At 33.3% G+C, this 12471-nt stretch overlaps 1 pseudogene; it reads left to right on the top strand.

The window, feature by feature from the left end:
- Positions 1–2921: 2921 nt before the first annotated feature.
- Positions 2922–12471, top strand: part of LOC105308682 — a 12623-nt pseudogene continuing 3073 nt past the window's right edge.

The following is a 12471-nucleotide window of genomic DNA, read 5'->3' as shown; positions in this document are numbered from 1 at the left end:
TATTAAGTCAGTACATTATAAGAATATTTTTACAAAGTATGAGATTTACTGGCAATAGCTGAGTACCTGCAATATGACAGATACCACATTAGATGCCTCATACAGCATTATTCCATTTAATCTATCCAAGAATTCTTAGAATGTAATACCATGCCTATTTTAGAGAGATAAATAAACTGAAACATAGCAAAGTCACAGAATCAGTAAGCAAGAGCCTAGATTTAAAACAGATCTGCCTGGCACAAAAAAATCTCATCTTTCTTTATCAGAATTCCCTCATAACAGTTATTTTATTAGCTCTCTCTGAACTTAACTGAAATTGTACTGAACCTACAAGGATGCTTACATAAAAAAGTGGATACTCCAGAGTATGGGGGCCACCCAGTGGCCATGAACTCTTTCTTCAACAGCTTCAGCAAAGTACAAACCGACATCAAGTATAGAGGATCCCTCATGGAAGCTGATAAGAGTAGTCAGGAAAAAAAAAAAAAGAATATTGGCTTCCCTCCACAAATAGAATCTGTTATCAAAGCTTGATATTATAAGACAGTAATAAAAAAGTAAATAAATTGCATTAAAATATTGTAATGATGCTATTTTAGTTTTAATTATCACATGCATTAAGATGTGTGATCTAAATCTAGAACTTTAGTTGTGTGAATAATATTTGTTCTGTTTCAAATATTTTTACACTATTTAAAGTATTTTTACACCCTTTCATTTTTGGTACAAAACTTTCTACTACTTATGACTTTTCCTTTTCCTTCTCTTCAAGAAGGTCCATTCTCCTTTCTTAACATTTTCCACCCCAGCTCAGCAACAGGCAATTATGAGTTTCCAGTAATTATGAAGATGTTCAAGGCTCCTTCCATCTTTCCTAGTTTAAGAATTAGATACTCTGCATTTTGATTCATATCTAAATTCCCTTTGTTAGGCAAGGAATCTACAATCATTGCTTTCCAGGGTTAATAGGAAAAAATTAAAATTTAAATTAGTTTAAAGACAAAAGGAATCATATCAGTTGATTTAGGAAACAATTCTAAAATTCTATTCAAATAAACACATTTATTGGGTGCCCCTATTTCCAAAAACCTAGAGATACAGTGGTGAACAAAAATGAGCTTGGTCTCTTTATGGAACTTAAGTCAAAAATATATTCATAAATTAATTTTCAATTTTTTATTTATTCACTTATCCAACAAATATTTAAATGCCAACTATTCACAGGCACTGTGATAAATACTGCAGATTTAATGACAAACTAATAGTGTTTACTCTCAGGGAACTTAGAGTTTAATAGAACCTAAATTCATTTTTCTTGGAATTTCTTTAGTATATGTAGATAGCATTAATTATTTTAGAAGATGAAATTATCAATCCATAATTATTAATTATAAGAGAAGATCAGAGAAATTAAACAGGAATTATAATTAGAAGTCAGGGAAAGTATAAGAGAACAATTTTCATATACTTTGGATTGCATTAAAACAGATCAGTAAAAACTAGGATTGAAAATATCTTTTTGGACAATTTATAGGCACTTTTACTCAAGCATTGTAACAAACAGCTGACACAATGAACACTAGCAGCAGTTTCACATTCTCAGCATGTTTAGTTAGTGACTTTTTCCTTTAAAATAAAACCAATAGTCAAATTCATAAAAGCAGAGTGTTGAATGGTGGCTGCTAGAGGCAGGTGAAGGGGAAATAAGTTGCTAATCAAAGGGTATAAAGTTGTCAGTAAGGCAAAAAGAATAAATTCTAGAGATTTGCCCTATAACATTGTGCCTGTGTAGTTAACAATATTATATTATAAATTAAAAATTCTGTTAACCGAGTAGATCTCACATTCAATTTTTTACCAGAACAAAATAAAAATTAACATTATAAAAGCAGAAAACACAAAACAAAATTTGTAGAACTGAAATACATTCATTGTACTGAGATTCAAAAATTCCAATTGTTTGCAAAGATTAAATATCCTGTATGACATAATTTCACTAAAAGCTACCATCTACATAATACAACTTAGCTGCTAACATTTAAACAACTTAAAATCCCATAATATCCAAATCTGTCACTTTCTTTTCAGTCAAATAAAAATAGACAAATAAGAAAATAAACTAAGAAACATATCCTATTAGAATATTAGTGCAATTTAAATTTTTAAAATATATGTATATATTTTATTTTTCAATTACAATTAGCATACAATATTAGTTTCAGATGTACAACATGGCGATTAGAAGTTTATATAACTTATGAAGCAATCGCCCCGATAAATCTAGTACCCACTTGATACCATACATAGTTATTATAATATTATTGACTATATTCCTTATGCTGTACTTTGCATCTCCATGACTATTTAATAGAATCCAAATCTTAATGCTTATTGTACTGTATCACAATCTGTTGCTCTGTTGTTCTCAATAGAGGTATGGATGCTCAAATTGACCTTAGATAGATATTTAGGGTATCTGATTACATCTCTGAGTAAATATAGACATGCTCTGGAATGGAATCAGAAGGATCAGGCTTCCAGGTGGGTCTATTTTAGGGCATTTATTGTTGTATAATTGGTTGTAGACATTAATTAAATTGTAGTCTTCTGTTCAGTGTTGAGATCTTTGTTCTTTTAGCCCATCCAGTATTTCACAGGGTTAATGCTTCATTTCGCTTTGTATCCATATTCACGAAGGAATATGATATCTCTAGATATGTAGTCATAGATTTGCTTTACTAGCCCCTAAATGTCTTTGAAAGAATTTCTAATTTTTAATTTTATCATCATTATGTTTAAACAAGGGTTGGTGACAATGAATATATTGGTATTGTATCTGTCACAAATCATTCTCCGCACTTATGCTTTCATGTCTTTTGTCTCTACCCAGACCTCTCTCTAGGAACACAAGGAATCCCATGGAGCTGAATGACTTCATTCTTCTGGGAATATCTAACACAGGGACTGGAGACTGTACTCTTTGTCACTTTCTCATTCATTTACCTCTTTACCCTGCTTGGCAATTTATTCATCCTCATAGCAATTGTTTATTCTTCTAGTTCATATTCCCATGTATATTTTCTTGGGACTCCTATCTTTTTTTGACATGTTGTTCCCATCTGTAACCTGTCCCAAGATGTTATCTATCTCTCTGGCCAGAGCCATGCCATTTCTTACAAGGGGTGTGCTGCACAGCTCTTCTTCTATCATTTCTTAGGTTCTACAGAAGGCTGCCTCTATTCTGTGACGGCTTTCAATCACTTTGTTGCTATCTGTCACTCACTGAGGTATATGCTCATCATCAGGCCTAAAGTCTGTGTCAGTTTGGTCATGGCAACCTGGTTGGTGAGTTGTCTTCAAGCCGCCATCCTGACCTTTTTCACCTTTTAGTTAACCTACTGTGTCCTCAATCAGGTGAACTACTTCTTCTGTGATATTCCTGCTGTCTTATCCCTGGCTTGTGCTGACAGCTCCCTGGCTCAGAAAGTGAGTTCCATAAATCTTGGCTTTCTGTCTTTAAATCTTTTGTTCAGTGTTTGTGCCTCTTACACATGCATTGGGATTGCCATCTTGAGAATCCGTTCAGCAGAAGACAGTCAGAAAGCTTTCTCTACATGCAGTGCCTACCTCACTGCAATCCTCTATGCCTATGGACCTGTAATCATGATCTATGTACAACCCACACCCAACTCGTTGCTTGGTGCTTTGGTGCAATTATGAAATAATATTGTCTCACCCATGCTGAACTCATTAATCTATTCTTTAAGAAAGAGGGAAGTGAAACAATCCCTGAAAAGAGTGTTCCACAGTGTAGTACTCTTCTGAACTCTTATTCCATTTTTACTCATAAACTGTGAGTTTTGTAATAGATTTTGGAAATTTATTATCTCTTAACATTATCTTCCTATATCTTCCCCTTAAATAGAAATGCTTCCTCTAAAGCATGATATTTTGCTTGCCTAGTAAGATTTCCTATATGTATGTTTTTCTGTAACACTTGGGACTTCATAAATAACTCTAAAACTAATATTATTCTCAGTGCCTTAATTCTGGGAAAGGAATCCAAGGGGCACAGCATCAGCTAGACAGATTTCTTACCCCTACACTGAGCAGCCAGTTGTGCTTGCTTGGGGATAGTGAGGATCTCTGTCAGTCTAAGAGGCACCCTTCAGTAGTCCATCTTCATATGAAATCACCCCTTATTCTATTTGTCTTTCTCCATTTAGAGAATCATTGTTTCTACTCTCTTCCTATAAACTTTTCATTCCCTCTATGTTGCTAAGGATAGTTTTAACCAATGTTTAGTGAGTATGAACTCCAGACGCTACGTTGAACGTTTCACAAATATCATCTTATTTAATCTTTACATCATCCCTATAGAGTTTTCATTTTGGAAAAATAAAAATGAGCTTCAAGGATAAGAAACTTCAAGTAATGGGCCCCAATTTGTACATTAAGCAGCAAACCAGACCTTGAACAGATCCAGTTAACTCAAAAGTTTCTAATCTTTATCCCTCTGTGATGTGACTGCCCTAAAAGACCTGCTTGGCAATTTTCTCATCCTCATTACCTTTTTCTAGAGCTCATAATACAAATAAAGTATTCAATAAATAACTGGCAAAATATGTACTGACATAGGTCATGTTCATATATTGACTTTATTATTATCTTCATTTATTGTGTACCACGGCTCATTGTACCCATCTGTAGATGGGGTGACTGTGATATAGCAATAAGTATATTGCCCTTTATGACACATCTAGTTATGGTAAAGCCAGGCCTAGACCCAAGCACTCTTAACTCCTATCTTGATTTTTCTGCTGCACCAGGCTGCAAATCTCCAAAATTACTCCTTAATGTAAAAGGATTGGGGAAAGTCTTTCTGTCCAGGATTGTTTGAAGAAAAGATGACTGGATTATGGGGTTTAATCACCATGCCCATTTGAATCTCTTATCAAGTTACATTTTATAACCTGGCCTTCAGCAATACTGAGTTGATAATTATTTCTCAATTTTCTCCAGAATCCAGGTAGAAAAAACAAGTACCATTTACTAAAGATCCCACAGACAAACTAGCTCTTAGTTTTCATGACATTTTAGTGATCTTTACTTTTTGTATTCCATTTTTACTCATAAATTTTTATCCTATTTGAAACCAATAGAACACACACCAAAAAAAAAAAAAAAAATCCCAGATAAAATAAATTGCTGCTTTTACAAAAAGTGTGAGGCAAAAAAGACAAAACAAAACCCCTTCAAGTATAGATAAAGGGTTTGAGGTGCAATATGAGATTTCTATGGCCCCTCCTAACCTGACTAGCAAAATCTAAGATCACACAGAATTGTATTCTCACACTTTGGGAATGCCTATCCTAGATGATATGTCAGATCCAAGCAGTTCTAGTATTAATTCATTGTCCTATTACTGCTAGAAAGTGGTGGAAGAACCTACATTCTATAATATCTCTCTGGTAAAGCCTGGATAGCATTTATGAACAGATACTCATCACACTGATACTCATATTGTTCAATAGATTTATTTTCTATACAATTAAAAGTTCTATAAAAGTAGCAATCATGTTTCTTTTATTCACTGTTGTGTCCACAGGACATAGCCCAGTGGCATAGTAAGCAAACAGGGTAAGTTTCATGAATGAATGAATGAATACCACTTAACCATTCAAATTATGATGTAATTGCATATTTACTCACATAAAAAAAGGAACATGAGTGAAATAACTAGGATGCAGAATAGCAACATGCACTAATTTAATTATATATCCACATATAAATAAAACTAAAGGTATTTCAAAGCTGAAATCTGAATGAACTCTGACCACTTTGGGCCACTTTTAAATCAGTGTCATAATGACTATTTGGCATTGAAAAAAAACTTTAAAACAGTTTAAATCTTACTTACATCTACAACTTTAGTAAAGCACATAACATAGAATTTTATTAAAAAGACACATGTGCACACACACATGCACACACCACTCCAAAGAAGACATGCAAATGGCCAAGCATATAAAAAGATGCTTATTATCTCAATTAGGAAAATGCACATCAGACTCACAATAAGTTATCATGTCATGCCCATTAGAATTGTTATTACTTAAAAAAGAAAAAAAACAGTTAAGTGTGGCAAGGATGTGAAGAAATTGAAATGCCATGCACTGTTGGTGGGAATGTAAAATGGTGCAGCCATTGTGGAAAATAGTATAATGCTTCTCCTCAAAATTTAAAAATTAATTACCATATGATCCAGCAATTCTACCTCTGAGTATATATACAAAATAATTGAAAGCAATGTCTTAAAGATATATTCATATTCATAGCATGTTTATAGCAGCATTATTCACAAGAGCCAGGAGGTAAAAACAATCCAAACGTATAAATGGATAAACAAAATGTGTTTTATATGTACATGGAATATCGTTCAGATTTAATAAAGAAGGAATTTCTGATACATGCTATAACATAAATAAAAAACATCAAGGCATTATGTTAAGTGAATTAAGCCAGTCACACACACAAAAAACAAATACTGTATAATTCCAGTTATATGAGGTATTTGGAGTAGTCAAATCAATAAGAAAAAAAAAAATGTGGTTGCGAGGGGCCAGGGAAAAGAAAACGTGTAGTTGTTTAATGAATACAGAATTTCAGTTTTGTAAGATGAAAAAGTTCCAGAAATTGGTTGCACAGCAGTAGGACTTAACACTACTGAACTGTACACTTAAACATAGTTAAGACAGTAAATTTTATGCTATGTGTATTTTACAATTTAAAATTAAATCTGCTTATTTAATTTTCACAAATCCTTGTGAATTTACTAATTCTCTCCTTTTTCTTATAAATATTGTTGAAGCCGTCTAAATCACTGTTTAATTGTTAAATATCTCAGTTTGGTGTGGGCAGAGAAAAGTTAGAGAATGTAGACTAAGGTAATCTTAAAGGGATCCGCCTAAAGTTACCTTTTATCAAGACTACTTCTTACCAAGCACAGTGCAATTGTTTTACATAGTTTATCAAATTTGTCTACATAAAAACACTGAGTTCATGTTACAGAAGGTGAAACAAGGTTTGGAGATGTTCGGTAATTTTCCCTAAGGCACACAATTTGTTTATGTATAGAATTAGGATTCCATCTCAAATTCTCATGCAGTTATACATAATAAAATAATTTTGCTGAAACTTTGGAAATAATTGTCCTTTTATACACAGATCCAAAAAAAAATCTTACCCCAAAGATTTTCCTTTCAATATCTCTGATGTATGAGAGCAATCCCACATTATTTCTTATTCTTGTGTTCAAGTCCTGCCCTTAGCCAACTGTAACTGTTTATTTTCACAAGTTACACTCTGCCTTTTCTATTTTTCATTAATCGTTCATCCTAGCTTCTCTAATTCTCTCCTTATCCAATACACTGATTCTATAAAATAAAGGCTCAGGAAATATGAAAGTCAAAGGCAGAATTCCCATAGCAGGTGGAACAGTAACAAGATTGTGAATATTTATATCTTTTTTAAAAAATTTTCATATGAACATATCTATATATAAATGGATGATTGAAAATGTGTTCACCCAAATGTTAAAAATGGGCAATCCAATTTGGGGGGATTTTTATTCTCTTCATTATATTTTTATTTGTTACTTTAATGATTTTGCAATGAAATTGTAACATTTTTTTAAAAGATCTTTTTGAGAGAAAAAAATAGGACACCTCAATATGGTATCAAGTGAGGCTGATTATTTGAATCAGGATGTTTTAAAGGAAAAAAAATCAGAGCAGTTACTTTGGAGGAAAAACTACACAGTTGTTTCTAAACCTGATGATGTAGTATGTATTATGTTGTTTATAAATTATACCTGAACTAATAAGTAATACGATGTTCTAATCCCTTAGAGTAGGGTTCTATTATCCTCATCCTCATTTGTTACTACCCTCTGTTGGGTCTAATTTTTTAGGTGTTCCCAGAAGATATCTCTGTGGGGGCCTTAACCTGATTACTAGAACTGAAGTCTGATTCTCAGTGTACATTCAGGTATAGAAACTTAAAAAGAAAAAAAGTGAAGTTCTGATCTGACGTCAGATTCAGCTAAAGGAGGACGTTAGTCCACATGTATGTCTGGGATCATTTATCTGACTAAGCAATTGTCTTTTCTCCTTTTTTCTGACCAAGTTTTCAAATTCTAGTCCTAGATTCTTCCTTATTTGCTCTCTGGATGTGTTCCATTCCTTACAATAGGTAAAATGATCTCATTTTATCTCTCCCACATAGATTCAAATACAACACTGCATAAAACTCTCTTAAAGTTTCTTAAACTCTTAATATAAAAACATAATCTTTAAAGTGACCAATCAAGCCCTGAGTAATCTTTACTTTCCTGTCTCTCCAGCATTATCTCACAGTATTTTCCTCTCTTTCCTTGAGTTCTTTAAATGTGCTGGGCTCCTTCCCAGAGCCTTTGCACGTGTTCTCACCCCTGCCTGGAATAGTGCTTGCTTCCCTCTTGCCTGCATATCTGCTCACTCTTCTCATCTCAGCTTGGACAATGCTTTCTCATGGAAGTCCTCCCCACTCTTCAAGGAACACCATCTAGCCACACATATTGTGATCTGTGTTCATCTTTATTGACATGAACAAGGATGAGAGTGAACTACTTAGGACATAAATACTCTCCTATTATAACACTTCAATCCTTTGAACTTTTCTTTCTAGAATTTACCATATGGAATATTTATAATTTATGTGTATGATTATTTGATTAGTGCCTTTCTTCTTTTACTAGACTGTACGCTCTTCAAGGGCACAGATAAAGACAAATTCCTGCTCACCAGAACATAGCAATTTTGGCACATCACGGCACTGCTACCAAATTTTTGTACAATGAATAAATAACTTCACTGAAACCTGTAATTTGTTCACATCACTTTCTCTTCTCTTGTCAACCTTTTCTTGTCTTTACTTAGCTTCTTTTCTAGTTTAGATTATTTTACTATTATTATAACTAGTTTCACATTCTTCAAATCCTGGCCTCTGTCATGTCCCCCTGCCTTGTCTTCAGTGAATCTACCTGCCTGCTCTATTCCTGCACCTAACATATTAGGCTTTCTTAGACAAAAACAAAAACAAAAACAAAAACAAAAACAAAAACTGGGCCGTTTAGCAACACTATAAATTCAGGATTACCAATCTCAAGTGTTTGCTAGCAATCCTCTTACTTTGCTTTATTGAGGTTGCTTTCATTCCCCATTGAGATGATTGTGGATGAGGTTGGGACCAAAGACTTCTACTTAACTCCTAGATTCTACTCACAAAGAGTGAAAACAGGACTCAGCAGCAAACTGAGAACTAAAAGAACAGCAAGATCTCAGTGATTCCCATAACAGGACTCTCTGATAAGCTGACTGGAAAATGTGGCTTAAACTGAGTCCCAGCATTGACTCTTCCTCTTCTTTGGCCGAATCAAAGACAGCAGGATCCGTAGGACAGAAGCTGCCTGATTTATCCACCCAGCCACAGGCAGGGAAGCTGAAACAATAAGAGAAAGGGAGAATGGCTTTCTTCTCCCAGTAGTGCTCCTAACTTTTCACCCTTTCTCTGTCTCATATTGAGAACCTAGATCAAGTACACTATTTTATCATTTAGTTTTCTGTATGACCTTTACTAATAAACAGAGTGTATATGCATTTCAAGCCTTTCTGAAAAAAAAAAAGTTAGTCTTTAATAAAGTGAATTTCCTAAAGAGTGAAATGCTTTTTTTTGGGATGATTACAAACAAAATATTTATTGAGTATGCAAGGCATTTAACTTCAAAACTTTAGCAGGTGCCAAGTAGTATAAGACAAATATGTCAAACAATAGCTTAAAATTATTTTTAGCCTACCATGTGCTCATCTATTGAAGAAAATAAAAGACCTGAGTGCATGGCTTTGTTGAGTAAAATGTAAATAATCACTAATTTCAACATTTGTATTTCATTAAATATAAATATTTGATACATCAAAACACACAGAATCTACATTTAATATACAACTTGGGGTACGAAGTTTTAGTTAAGCAAGATGAAGGTCTAGAGATTTAATGTACAGCACAGTTATTGCAGTTAATAGCACCGTATTGAATCCTTGAAATTTGCTGAGATGTAGGTCTTAAACGTTCCCAACATGAAAAAAAAAAAAAAGGAAAAGAAAAGGGCTACTTTGTGAGGTGATGAATAATGTTAATTAGCTTGATAGTGGTGATCATTTCACAATGTACACACATATCAAACATTCACTGGTATAATTTAAATGTATATAATTTTTATTTGTCAATTATATGTCAAAAAAGCTGTTAAAAAAAGATGAAAGAAAGCTGCCTTTACAAGTTCAGTTCAAGGCCAAGAATTAATGTTTTGGTATCTATTGCTGCCCAAAATGCAATGACAAAACTTAGTGGCTTAAAATAACAATTTATTGTCATTAAAAAAAAATGAAAAGTTGCTTTAAAACTGTAGATAAAATACAACTTGCAATTATACTTTTATTGCATATAATGATTCTGGAACATCTTTACATTTTCTGGTGGAAATTATAAGCAAAAATCAGAAAACTTTCTGAGTTATCTCATTAAAGTCTTCTTCATTGAAATCTGATCACTATTTGTTCTTTAATATGTATCATTAGTAACAAATGATGTCCTTTTGGGAATGTAAGACATTTATATTTTCACTGTGACCATGATATTAATTTAGCATATGCCATCTAGATTCTGAAATTGTTCTGGTTGAACATCTAAGAACATCCATGATATATACCTTTCTTGAATAAAATTTTACTGGACAGGTAAATTTAATGGTATTTTACTTCCTAGTCAAAAGTGTACTTATTATTATTTTTTATTTGCACAGACTATTTTTTCAAGTCAGTCATCATATTTCAAAAAATATTAAAGACAATCAAGGATAAAATCAAGGATGGTAGAATTATTAACTTTTACATCCTTTTGTAATAGTTAGATGTGCAACAAAAACATTGTTTACTATTTAAAGTTAAATTCCAGATGCATTTCTGGAATTTTATAACTATCCATGCTATCTGAAATAGTATAATTACCTAAACACTCCTGAAACACTGGCCAAAGCCCTAAAGAAGAGGCCAAAGTCCACTTCCTTTTAAAGTGAGCTTCATGAATTGGGAGAAATTATTCAAGTTCTTTAATCCTAACTTTCCTCATCTGTCGAAGACTTCATCAGTGATTTATGAGGTTTAAGAAAGACTGTAAAACACTCTTTTCCTTTCAGATAGACTAAGTTTTTGAGCAGAGGAACTATGTCTAACTACCCCCTTCTCAACTTTTCTTGCTCTCCTGGCAAATAATTAATGTCCCGCCTGTCACAATTGGTACTCACTATTCATTATAATAAATGTATCCATGTAGGTATAAATAAGTGAATAAATTCATTCGATGAGAAACTTGGTAATCACCTCAAAAATATTTATCAAGTATACAAGGCATTTAACTTAAAAGCTTTAACAGATGCCAAGTTGTATAAGACAGACAGTTCAAATAATAGCTTAAAATTATTTTTAGCTTTTCAGCATGTTTCTTTCCTCTTCCTTCTAGCAACAGGCTCTTGCCCTACTCTTTGGAGAATTGCCCATCTCCACTCCACGGTACCCCGTACCCTGACCATAGAGGTAGGCATGTGACTCAGCTAAAGAAATTGGATTTGAATTTGGAGTTGAGGCAAACAGAAGTAAAGGCAGCTGAGGTTGAATCATCTTATAGCAGTGTCCTGAGACTGCTCCATAAATTCTTACTACTGAAGCCCCTGAAGCTGCTCTAGCTCCTGCCTTTCTATAAACCTAATTTTTTAATTGGTTTATTTAATTCTCTGAGCTACCCCAATAACTATTGTTTGCAATAAGTCAATCTTATTGGAACAGTGTAGTAAAATAGCATAATTTATTTACTAAAACAACACATACACATGAAGAAAGCAGGAAATATATAAATGTACATATATGTGTGATATATGTGCCAAATGAACTTTGAAGTTATTATTCCACTAAAGTATATTTTACAAAAGGAGACTACAAAAGATTTGAACTTTAACCAGTTTCCTCCTTTCTCTCTCCTTTTCTCTCTCTATTTCCTAAGGTCCAATTATGTGAAGTAGTTAATTACTCCCTTGTTCAATAAGGTCCCAGACTTGGGGAATTAATACCCAAAGGAAGACCAGGATATTTAAAAATATGCTGTGTTTGGAAATTATTGCAAACTGGTATCAGAGAGGAAATTGCTGTCAGGGAGTTAAAGCAGATTTAGATTTGTGACATTCTATTTGAAAATGATTGAAAAAAAGAATTCAGGATATCTACCAGCAGAGTGCAAGCTGATAGGGATTTAGTACAGGGGTGGGGACTTCTTCTTCTTGCTGGAGAAAGAAAGGAAAATAACATTTAATAGCATCAG

This window comes from Pteropus vampyrus, unplaced genomic scaffold (genome assembly GCF_000151845.1).
Source record: "Pteropus vampyrus isolate Shadow unplaced genomic scaffold, Pvam_2.0 Scaffold613, whole genome shotgun sequence".
Taxonomy (NCBI): Eukaryota; Metazoa; Chordata; class Mammalia; order Chiroptera; family Pteropodidae; genus Pteropus; species Pteropus vampyrus.
The sequence above is the reverse complement of the archived record's forward strand: the minus strand, read 5'-3'. Positions and strand labels throughout refer to the sequence as shown.